At 39.9% G+C, this 12,090-nt stretch overlaps 1 pseudogene; it reads left to right on the top strand.

Annotated features, from left to right (window-relative positions):
* Positions 1-4,241: 4,241 nt before the first annotated feature.
* Positions 4,242-4,329, top strand: LOC123326667 (annotated as a pseudogene).
* Positions 4,330-12,090: the final 7,761 nt, after the last annotated feature.

The following is a 12,090-nucleotide window of genomic DNA, read 5'->3' as shown; positions in this document are numbered from 1 at the left end:
AGTGTTCATTATATGATTTTTTTTTTATTTTTGGGTGTGTTTAACATTTTTCACAATATAGGTTAAAAAATACCTCCCATACTTGGAAAGGGGAGTATGGAAAACAACAAACAGGGTCACTCGTCCATCTGATACGTCATTACACAAAATTAGCACGGACTTCTGACCTGCAAAGGATGGAAACTCCATCTTTTGACTAAGTATCTGGCTCTTTTTTGTTCTGAACTCTGGTGGGATCTCTTGTTCATTACCCTGTTTGGTCACCTGAGATGAATAATCCAGAAGATGTTTCTTTTGGTGGTTGTATTTTTGGTGACCCATTTTCTGCTGACATGGGTCCAGAGTCAAGGCGTTTCAGGGACTTAGCAGAAACAAAGCATTGCTGGCCAACCTTGGGGTCTCCTGGGCAATGTGATTCCAGTATAAATTAAGTAGACTTTGATCTGCTTCTACTTTTGTACTGCATGGGCTAATAATAAGGTAAGACATCTTGTCGGGTGGTTCATTGTCTTTGAGTCTAGAACCCAATCCAGGAAGAGTTCATTGGCTTCTCTCTCAAACTCTGCCTCAGGAAGTTCAGAAGACTAGTCTGGAGTGAGAAGGCAAAATTAATCTGCTTCTTGCCCCAGCACATATTAATATTTCCCCAGTTGTCCCAAAATGTCTTTTATAGTTGTCCTCTGCTCCTCCCAATATGAAGGGACAAGTTTTCTTTGTTGGATAAGTTTTGCTATGAAAATGATGTCATCTGAACCATGCAGCAGCATGTGTAGGATGTGACATAGTTGATGTAGATTCTTGTGCAAGCTCCGGGTCTTTTTGTAGCCTGCTAACAAATGGTTACGCAGATCAGCAGCAGTCTGCGACCCATGCTCTTTGGAGGTCTGTTGTAGTACCTCCCCCATTTTAGATTTGGCTAATCGTTTCCACTTGGTGCCTTTTAACTTCTTTCTCCTGTATTTCCTGTAAACTACAAGTTGAATGTAAAGCAGCCCTCTCCTATACAAGTGTAATGCGAGCCCCAAATGAGAGCCACATTTGTGATCTTAAATTTTCTAGTGGACACATGAAATATATAAAAAGGAAGAAGTGGAATTAATTTTAATAGTATATTTTATATTTAACTTAATAGAGTCAAAATCTAATCATTTTAACGTGTAATTGATATAATTATTATTGAGCAATTTTGCTTTTTATTGTTATTCTAAGTCTTTGAAATCTGGTGTGTATTTTATGCTTATAACCACATCTCAGTTTGAACTAGTCACATTTGAAGTGCACAGGTATAAGGTCTTGACTGCATTCAGAATGAATATTTTCAGAAAAAATTACTCATAGCTGGTGATGAGTATCTCACATCACATTATATTAGATGGCACATAATGTCAGGTTACCCCATCATCTAAGTTAATAGGAGATACTGGTTTCTTATCAAAGAACTGCTTGTTGTCTAACGAACCTTTTAAGTAAGATGGAATCCCATGTGCCAACTAGAAATACAGCAATGGAAAACGTCTTAATTGGTTATAACAGACCAGTGGAGAAAGAGCAAAAATCGAAGAGGATTCTTAGATGACATAGATTCCTCTACAGGCATTAGTAAGTTTGAGAAATTTTATTTATTTTTTTAAGGATTGATTTAATTATTTGAAGGAGAGCAAGTGGGGAGAGCGGCAGGCAGAGAGAAAGAAGCAGACTCCCTGGTGAGTGGGGAGCCTGATGCAGGCTTCAATCCCATGACTCTGAGATCATGACCTGAGCCAAAATCAAAAGTGGGATGTTTAACCTACTGAACCACCCAAGCGCCCCAAGTTTGAGCAATTTTAAAATCTGATGATGTGGGATGGAGTTGTTCAAACATTCATGTCCCACGATGGTCTCATTAACGGTGTCTGTTGTACATACTTAATGTAAAATAATCGGATGCTATGCAGGAGACAATAGGGCCCACCCTAACAATGTTGTCAGGGTGCAAAGTTCCAGCAAGAACTGATGCTAATTTTTTTAGTCTTACATATAAAGACTGTAGCAGTTTCCTAAGTATCTGCATAAGAAAAAAAACTAAAACCAAAACTTGTAACTTAAGAGGTTTAAAGATTATTCCAATAAAACTGGTGGATGAGTTACACATTGCCTTTAAAAAATATATTGGACTACGTTTTCTTTCAATGTATGCATTTATTGTTTAATGATATAAAACGTGTTCAGTAGCAATTTGACTGATAAGTTCTGTATGAGACATTTATCACAGGGACAAGTTAGAGGTAACTTAGTTCCGGCAAAAGTTGCTTCCCTGTGGACTTGGCAAGGGACCAAGTGGAATCGAGTACTTCCCATTTCTTGAGACTGTTCTGACCAGGATTGGCTTATTGGCCTCCATCTGGGGCTGCCTTTCTTCTGGGTGTTCATGCCCTTGGGTAGAACATGCCAGACTTCATCATCAGGGCCTCTGACCAGCTAGCTGTCTTTCCTCAACAAAAGAGGAAGGGAGACTAAGAAAAGGCAACTCCAAGAGAAGGAGGGCTCGGTGCAAAGCTAGGGCACCAGGGTCCTATCTCATTTCTCCTGGTGCTCCAGAGATCAGGCCATATTTGGGGGCCCTGAAAGAAGGCACTAAATAAGTTTTCCCTTAAAAAAATTAATGTATTTATTGGATTTACATAGGCCCACTCCTCCAAAGCGTTCAATATTCAAAATTGATTAGGCTTTGGAGCTGGTCAAGCTCTCTGCGCTCCAAGGGCTGATGAAGATTTTAGCAAGAGCTCAAAAGTAAAAAGTGAGGAGCTGCCAACTGTCTCTGTTGAGTTCCCTATCCATCAAGTGGGGATTGAAACAATCTTGTTAAAACATTTTAAATTCTTAGGCTGCAATTGCATACCTAATCAGAAAATATCATTTTGCCTACTTCCCAGTGTTTTGAGGATAGCTTCAGGACAATGACATAAATCACCACCAAAGGGTTGAGGAAATGAAGTCTGTGCTTGGAGGAGTGTGTGATTCTGGTTTACAGCTTCTGCTGGAAGAAAGCCTTACAGTGCCCCCACTGAAGATCGTTTTTCATTTTTCTCAGCATAGAGCATCTGCTGCTAAGGCAAATGAAAACCAGTTGGAACAAAAAAAAAACAGAGATTGGGTTTTAATAATCCTGTATCGTAAATGAGCTTCTCACTGTGTGAACATCGCTCTGAGCAATTTGGTACACCATTTTTATATCCTCTAAATTAGCATAGTGCTTTCCTTCCGAGGGCTAGAATGCTTTGTGTGTATAACCTGGATTTATGTTACGAAACAGAGGGAACAGAGTTGTCGTAGAATGGGAGTGGGACAAAGCTCTTAACCCCTTGCTTCTGTTTCGGTTAGCAGTGTGTAGCTCCCAGAGGGGCAGCGCGGTGCAGGGAGTGAGGAGTGGCTTTGATTCTGAAGGCCCAGCTGACTCTTAACTCAGCCCGTGCGGATGTGCAGATGGGCCGAGACAGAACAAAGATAAGCCTCCTTGAGTGAGAGTTTCACCTTCTGTAAAACAAGGGCAAGAATACCTTTTTCTGTAGAGATGTAAGAGGGAACAAATGAAGTAGTTGCCATTTATTTCCCTGGACTCAGTCCCCTTCCATGGCACTGGTTCTACAGCACCTGGTTTGAAGTCGGTCCGATAGCCTGATTTCTCAATGCCTGCGCCCCACCAAGGAGACCCCCCAGAGAGGGCCTGAGAGCCCACATTTTGGTGCCTCTGTTAACTCATACATTCACGCTCTGGAATCAAGGCTCGGTTCCCTGGACTGCCTGGAGATCCTTCTGTGTTTCCTAATCAGTTCTTTTCTTTCTCTGCTCACACTATTTTTTTTTTTTTTTAAGATTTTATTTATTTATTTGAGAGAGAGAGAGTGAGAGAGAGAGCCCAAGAGGGGGTAGGGTCAGAGGGAGAAGCAGACTCCCCACCGAGCGGGGAGCCCGATGCGGGACTCGATCCCGGGACTCCAGGATCATGACCTGAGCCAAAGGCAGTCGCTCAACCAACTGAGCCACCCAGGCACCCCACACTATTTTTTTTTAATCTAATTTTTCTTCAAACCCAGTATGCTATGCCTTAATCTCTATTCTCAACAAACGACTTTCACTTTTGCTGTACTGAGAGAAGAAAAAAACAGGCAGAGAACAATATCCTGAGAATTCTCACAATTTCCCATAGCTCTGCGCTTAACTTTATCAGCATTCCTGGTTCCGCTTTCTTTGTTCTCAGTGATGTGCTCGCTTCCGCAGCACATATACTAAAACTGGAACACAACAGAGAAGATTAGCATGGCCTTAGCGCAAGGATGACACGCAAATTTGTTCTCACTGTGGCACAGTGAGCCCCTGGCCCCCCTTCGAGGCTTATCTTCCCTTTTTTCTGCTGGATCTCATCCAGTGTCACCTTCTTAGGATCTAGTCTATTAATCATCCACGTTCTTCATTCTATGTTGTTATTTCCCTCTTTAAAGAAATCTTTGCCATGACACCTAATTACATTCAATATTTCCATCTTAAAATAAGAAACCCTTATTGGATCTGGGTTCTAGGTTGACATGGCTGACAGCCTATGTTCTTCCTTTCCCTTTACTGCTAAACTGTTTCCTGCTTCACTTTTACTCATTCGTCAAGCCACTGTAATCAGACTACCACTCTCATCTTCATGGAAACTAGTTTTGTCAAGGTCATCTATGATTATTCTGTTTCAATGCCTAATGGTCACTTCCAAGTCTTTATCCTGTTCGACTTCTCTGAAATATTTGTATTCATAAGCCCTCCTCCTATTTAAAATATTCTTTTGTCATCTTTTGAGATTTCACATTCTCTTTGATTTTCCTTCCACCTCTTTGCCTACCCAGTCTCAGCATTCTTTGCAGGTTGCTCTTCCTATAATGTGGTATTCCCCAGGTTTCTACCCTGGGATTTTCTCAGTTCGTCCTCTTGGGGGATTGCAATAATTTCCAAGGTTTCATTTAGGAATAGTGAAGCCCAGCTTCACTCTGAATCCTAAGCTTCCACAGACCTCTGTCCAGTAGATAACTTCCCTTAAATGTCTCCTCAGCCTTAAGAGCAAGGTGTGTTTCCATATAAAGTTCTCAACTTCTCCCAAATAGTTCCCCCCCCATTTATTCTATCCCAGGGAGGGGGCCCACATCTTACTCAGTTGCCGAAACCAAAAAAAAAAAACCTGGGTGTTGTCTTAGGACCTTCCCTTCCCCCCAGATATGCACTATCAACATATTTAAAGCCAACATCGGAGCCCTAGAGCTTTCATCTATCACCAACTCTGCCCATCATCTCACTGAGATTGCTACCATACCTGCCTCTGACTTGCTCTTTGTGCCTCAGGCCTGGCCGCTCTCAATCCCCCTTTTGGCACCCACAGCAGTATTTCTACAATCCAAACACAAACCTGACATTTCACTCCCCTGATGGAAACTCTATTCCATAATGCTTTATTGATATACACAAGGTACTTCACAATCCTGCTTCTATTTCACTTTGTGGATTAATAATTTTTATTCCCCCATCCTGAAGTTCTGTGATTCAGATAAACTGAAGAATGGAATGCCCCATAAATTCTCATGCTACCAGCACATACTTCTGCATATTCATTTCCTTCCTCCAGGAGCACCTTTTCCTTTTCCCTCCTGAATTCATCTCACTAACTCTTACCCACCAGATGTCAACTTCCAGCTCACCTCCTCTAGGAAGATTTCATTGTTCCTTTCCCTCTCTTTCCCACTGACTAGCTGTCCCCCATGTAGGCACTATAGTTTTTGCTATAAATTTGGTATTCAGTAATTAATTGGTGCTGCTGCTTCTCCCTCTTCTTCCTCTTCCCCTTCTTCTTCTTCTCTCCTCCTCCTCCTCCTCCTTATTCTTCCTTCTTTCTACTACTACTACTATTAGCAGACTTAGACCTAAAGCTTTTGGATTCCAAGTTCAGTATTATTTTTATAAAGGACTGTATCATTGCTGTGTTTACCTGTCCACTTATCATGAAAAGCCATGATTGCTATGAATGATAATTATGAGCTTTAAGAAGTCCCAAATCATTTGGCAGGCTCTTTGATTCCTCAGGTGTTAGGCATTAATCTTAGTTCTACAGGGAGAGAGCAAAGACATTGCCTCTGCAAGGTGAACGTCAATATCTATCTTCACTGTTGTTCTATGGAGACTGAAGATGTGTGGCCATACAGCCTTTAAGAGTAGTACTGGTGTAATAATCTAGAAGATCCCCATGAATGGAGGAAATTCCTCTTTGGTGATTGCAAGGGATGCTAATGAAGGGGAAGGGGAAAGCAAATGCTAAGTCAGAGACCACCCAACCTCAAATCCTACAAACTAGCATAAGTACTCTGGCTCCTTCTAAGACTTAATAGTCACAAAAATTAAGATTTTAACAAAATATGTCCTGTGATTGGCTCACATGTTCAGGTGACCTTGATTTATATGGAATGTTTTTATTCTCTCTATGTTTAAGGTCAAATGCTTATGGATTCTAATTTGTACCTAAAATTTGTATCTCTTGCTTGTGAGAAGAATGTGAAACTCTTCATTTGATTAACACTACATAATATAGTTTTCAAGTTGTCAGGACTATAAACATTCAAATGAGAAAAGTCATTGTGTTTTAGTAGCATGTATACCCTTTGGTCTGGATAATGAGCACAAATATAAAAGCCTAATTATCACTGCTGTTTTACACTCCATGGAGTGTTGACAACGTGTGAGACACCTTATAGAGTACAGGAAAAATACAGTGTCTGACCTGATTGAAGATTGGTAGTCCTTTAAGAGAATTGATTTTTAATTGATCACCAAATATGCCATTATATTTGCTAAAAATTGTTTTAAAGAATAATTCTTATCATTATTTTTACTGTTATTGATAGCTATTAATAGGTATGATAGATTGCGTGATGTCAGGTTAGTCTTAAGTGTTAGACATATAAAAACAAAGATACTATTTATAAAGTGTATTTTAATCATTTATTTTGTAAATTGACATATGTGACCAATTTGATAGGTTAGGAAATACAGTCTTGTGAGCTGCCAAAGCAATGTTTGATCCAGTAATGAGATGCACTTGTGTGTCTGATCCTCTGCTAAGTTCTAATGTTGCAGAGACAACTGGGGCCTGATCTCTGCCTCACCACTCCTATCATAAGCCATGCAAGTTATGTTACAATAACAGAACCACAGGCAAAGGCAAAGGAAACTCCAAGACCAGTGTGAGCAGCTGCCTAAGAACAGGTGGTCTTAGTGAAACAGGTGACTTAGGAGGATAAAAAGGTGTTCACTAGGCAGACAGAAAAAGAAGTGGAAGGAAACTAGATAATGAAGAACATCACTAATAAAGTTACTTAGTAATTGATTGTCTAAATTCACTATCACTTTTGATAGTGAAAGGGAGTTATTTATAATTATGCTGGAACAGTAGCCAATATTGGGTAAAGAAGGGCAAATGATCACTCTACTTATATGCCATCCTAATGTGTTGGAGAACAGCTAAATGGTTCCAAGGTTGTGACATGAATAAATTTTCATTCTTGTTGGCAGTGAGGTAGATAACTAGGAAGAGAGAGAGCACAGACAGAGTGATCACTTAGTTGACTAACACATTCAGTTCTGTAAGTAACAGTGTTAAGAGCCTCATCTGAGGCAGGGACCCCAAGAACAGAAGAGGTAATAGATTTGAAATATTTTTAGAATTCAGAATCAGTAGGACTGGTAACTAGATTTGGAATATTAAGAGGAGGAAATATTTTAGTATAACTGCAGAGTTTCTGGGTTGGATGACTGTCTTTTTTTTTTTTTTTTTTTTTGTTTTATTTGAGACAGAGAGAATGAGAGACAGAGAGCACGAGAGGGAGGAGGGTCAGAGGGAGAAGCAGACTCCCCGCTGAGCAGGGAGCCCGATGCGGGACTCGATCCCAGGACTCCAGGATCATGACCTGAGCCGAAGGCAGTCGCTTAACTGACTGAGCCACCCAGGCGCCCCGGATGACTGTCTTGATGGTACAATTAATTAATATAAAGATCATAGGAAAGTCAGTAGGAATTGATGGAGGGAGAGCGTACAATCAGTGTTGGAGGCTAAGCTTGATGTGTTTATGGGACACAGTGTGATAGAAATGTCCAGGGCAGATGTTCAGATGAAAAGTTAAGGCTGTGGATGAAAACATGAAATTCTCATAATTCTAAAACTACTTGGCTTCAGTTGAATTTTTCTCACTGTCAGTACTTGCTTGAATTCCTGGAAGGACCTCTTTGGCTTTTCAATATTAATTCTCTTAATGTTAATGTGTCTACTAGAAATAAAAGTCTAAAATTCTATTGCATTCCTGTTTTATAGCAAATATCTTCTCTAACGATCTCATTGGAGAATATTTGTTTGCTTGTTTTCATAGCTCTCTTTCAAAATATTTTGCACAGGTTGTTTTCAAAGCACTCACAGATGAAATTTGTAGGCCATGGGTAACCCACTGACAGATATTGCATAATGCCACTTAGCACCATTGTGCTTGAGGGTATGACCCATACCCCACATTCCATTCTATGGCTTCATCTGTCATCGTCACTGAGATACATTTAGGTATAATGAAACCATCCACCTAGAAACACTACCATAAGCTCAAACATACAAAATCTTATTCATTTACTGTTCAAACAGTTAGTAAGGCCCTTAGTGCTTTTAAAGGTAGGAGGGTTCAGGTAGTAGCAGATGCTCTCCCAATGGCTAATCTTAATTACAATTATGATGTTCCTCTTGGTTGAGCTGATGTAAAGTTGCCCTGTACAACTCTTTGAATTTCTGCCTCTGAGCTTGCTATGAACCCATTTTTCCACTTTTTTGTGGGTCATAGACTACCCAAGTTTGTGTGATATGAACCATTATTAGTGGGCAGAATCTTTAAGTAATTTTTAGTTAAGTAATTTAGCTAAGTATTTAATTCTGTAGCAAACTTGATGATGTCACTCTCCCACTTGGACTTTTTCAATGGCTCCCAATGCCTCTAGGATAAAATTTAAACTCTTTGGCATGTTGTATAAGGTCATTTACAATAAGATTTGGGTCTACCTTGGTTGATCGCCACCTTCTCTCACACATCTTTCTGTCTAGTCATATGGGTCTCCACCTGCATTATCCACAAATGGCCCTTTTATCTCTCATTCTGGGTTATGTTTTATTCTTTGTTCCTATTCCTGGTTCCCTCTTATCTCCTCCTCCTGGATAAATCTTACCTGTCCTTCATTATTACTCTTAGGTATCATTTCCTCTGAGATTTATTCTTTGTTTCCCAAACTGAGTTAAGGGACTCTAGTACTTGCTCTTATAGCACTCTGTATTTATTTCTATCCCAGCACCTACCATGCTCTATATTAAATATCTGTGATTAATTTGTCTCCTTGCAGCAGACATTTCCTTGAGGCTGGGAACCATGTTTTCATCTTAATAGCCCCAACATCTCACTCAATACCTGGAACATGGGAGTTGCTCAATAAATGTTTGAGTGCAATGAGTGAGTAAAAGAATAAATATGCTTTCTGTGGCATCCTCTTCCCCAGGTTTCTAGCATTCCCTGTCTCCCTCCCTTCCCTGTCCCTCAGAGCTTTCTTTCCAAGGCTATGGGAAGCCATATTCTTACTCAAGCTCAGAGCAGCTCTGAGCTCTTGTGACTCATTTTTCCATGCAGCTGTCTCTGGATTATAGAATATTGTTTTAGGATTTCACTTTCCAGGACTAGCCACAAGTGAAGAACCTTCCTGAGTAATTTTTTCACACCTATAAAGGACCATACTTTCAATCAACAAATAAACAGAAATGATTTCTAGTACCTTGTTTATGTCTGCGCCATGCTGAGCTTTGTATATAACCCCGGAAAAAATATACAGTTGACCCTTAAACAACACAAGTTTGAACTGTTCAGGTCCACTTATACATGGCTTTTTTTCAATAAATACAGTACAGTAGTGTAAATGTGTTTTCTCTTCCTTATGATTTTCTTAGTAACATTTTCTTTTCTCTAGCTTACTTTATAGTAAGAAAACAGTATACAATACATATAACATACAAAATATGTGTTAATGAACAGTTTATGTTATTGGAAAGGTCAACAATAGGCTATTAGTAGTTAAGTTTTGGGGGAGTCAAAAGTTACATGTGGATTTTCAACTCTGTGGGGGGGGTCAGAACTCCCTAAACTTTTTGTTCAAGGGTCAACTATACATGTCCCTTTTCACATGTAGGTACTGTTTTATGTTTATATAACACTTTGAGATTCATATCATTTCATTTTATTTTAGTTTGTCCTCACAACAATCCTTTGAGGTAAACAGGGCAAATTCCGGTTTTCCGTATTTTAAAGATAGAGAAAGTAAGGCTGTGAGAAGAAAAATGATTCGTTGGTAAATAGCAGCTAACACTGAAACCCCTGCCTTTGACTCTGGATTCCATTCACTAAACCAAGGTGATGAATGTCTTCTGTCATCACTGTGTGGTGTAGTTACTCTTACAGGGTAATGTCTAGAGATGCATGTGTACTTTGGCATTAGCTTCCTCCAACTCATCTTTTCCCAAACCCTCCCTAGAGGAATATTCTTTACTGCATCGCCATGTTCCTAAGCAAGAAGAACAATGGGAGATGCATTTCTTATATGAACTCTTGCATTGTTTCAGAGGTGATAGTGGAGTGTTAGAGGGCTCCCACCACCCAGGCATGTGTCAAAAGTTACCATTGCCATAGATAACCTTGTCACTGACCCAACTTTCTGACAGCTGCATGTCTCAGAGGGTGGAGGAGACAACTAAGAAATGGCTACTTTGAGCATAATTTTTGACCCAAAGAAGGAATTTATTTGTGAATTAGAAGGATAAAGGAAACCTGAGGAAACATGGTCATGTCATCTTAAAGCAATGAGTCTCCATCTTTAGGAAGTGAAAATAGCTTCAGCAGTTTGTTCAAAATGCACAGTGCTGGTTTCCCAGAGATGCTTGGGATCTGAGGTGGTGTCTCAGCTTCTACATTATCAGGTATACCAGGTATGTAACTAGAGGGTAGACTTTGACTTTGAACAAAATGGTGTAATAAACACTTGCTAGAGTCTGTGAGGGAATATAAAAAGAAGGTGTTTAGGGTTGACGATCTTGGGTTCATCTACCTCCATTACTACTTTGGGAAACATCCTTAACTCCTAAGGGCTTTAGTTCTTTCATCTATAAATCAAGGACCTCTCCAGAAACAGAAAAAGAATACCTCCTACCTGATGAGATAATCTAGAGGCTTTAATTATATTTGCAAGGGGGCTTTATAAATTGTTATATATTCAGTGATAGTGGGCATTCTAATGCTCTACTTTTGTTTGTCCTCACAACAAGCATATGTAGTAAATTTTCCAAAGTTTCAAAGAAAAAACTCCTTGATTCTATGCCACAAGACTGTAGAGGGAGAAAAGAACTGATGAGTGTCAGCTTTCAAGGATTAACTTCTGCTTGTATTACTGGTTTTGACTTTATCAGGGAAGAAAGGAGCATGGGACCTGAAGAACCCACCCCACCTAGTGAGTCAGAGAGTCCCCAGTGAGCAAACATTTTAAAATCAGATGTATAATAATGCAAAGGAAGTAAAATACCAAGAACAAATAAAACTTTACAAAATTATGTCAAGGAGAATCTGGAGCAAAAATAGTTGAGGTTTGCAAAGAACACCAGGAATAACCACAAAGGGTCATTTTATTTATGTTTAGTGTATTGGTTTTCTATGACTATGTAAAGATGTACTTCAAACAACCATTTATTATCTCATAGTCTCCATGGGTTTGGAGTCCAGGCATAGCTTCACTGAGTCCTCTATTCAGGGACTCACAAAACTGCAATCAAGGTGTTGGTTGGGCTGTGATCTCATCTGAGGCAAGCTTCCCTCCCAAACTCATGATGGTTTGCTTTTTCAGGGCCCTTGGGAGAGACCAAGTCTCTGCTGCTTCGAGTCTCTGGGCTCAGGGAAGACCTACACCCTCTTTTAAAGGGCTTTGTAGATTAGATCAGGCTTACCCAAGGCAACCTTTCCTGTGATTAAC

This window comes from Neomonachus schauinslandi, chromosome 14, assembly GCF_002201575.2.
Source record: "Neomonachus schauinslandi chromosome 14, ASM220157v2, whole genome shotgun sequence".
Taxonomy (NCBI): Eukaryota; Metazoa; Chordata; class Mammalia; order Carnivora; family Phocidae; genus Neomonachus; species Neomonachus schauinslandi.
This window is presented reverse-complemented; position numbering and strand designations above follow the sequence as displayed.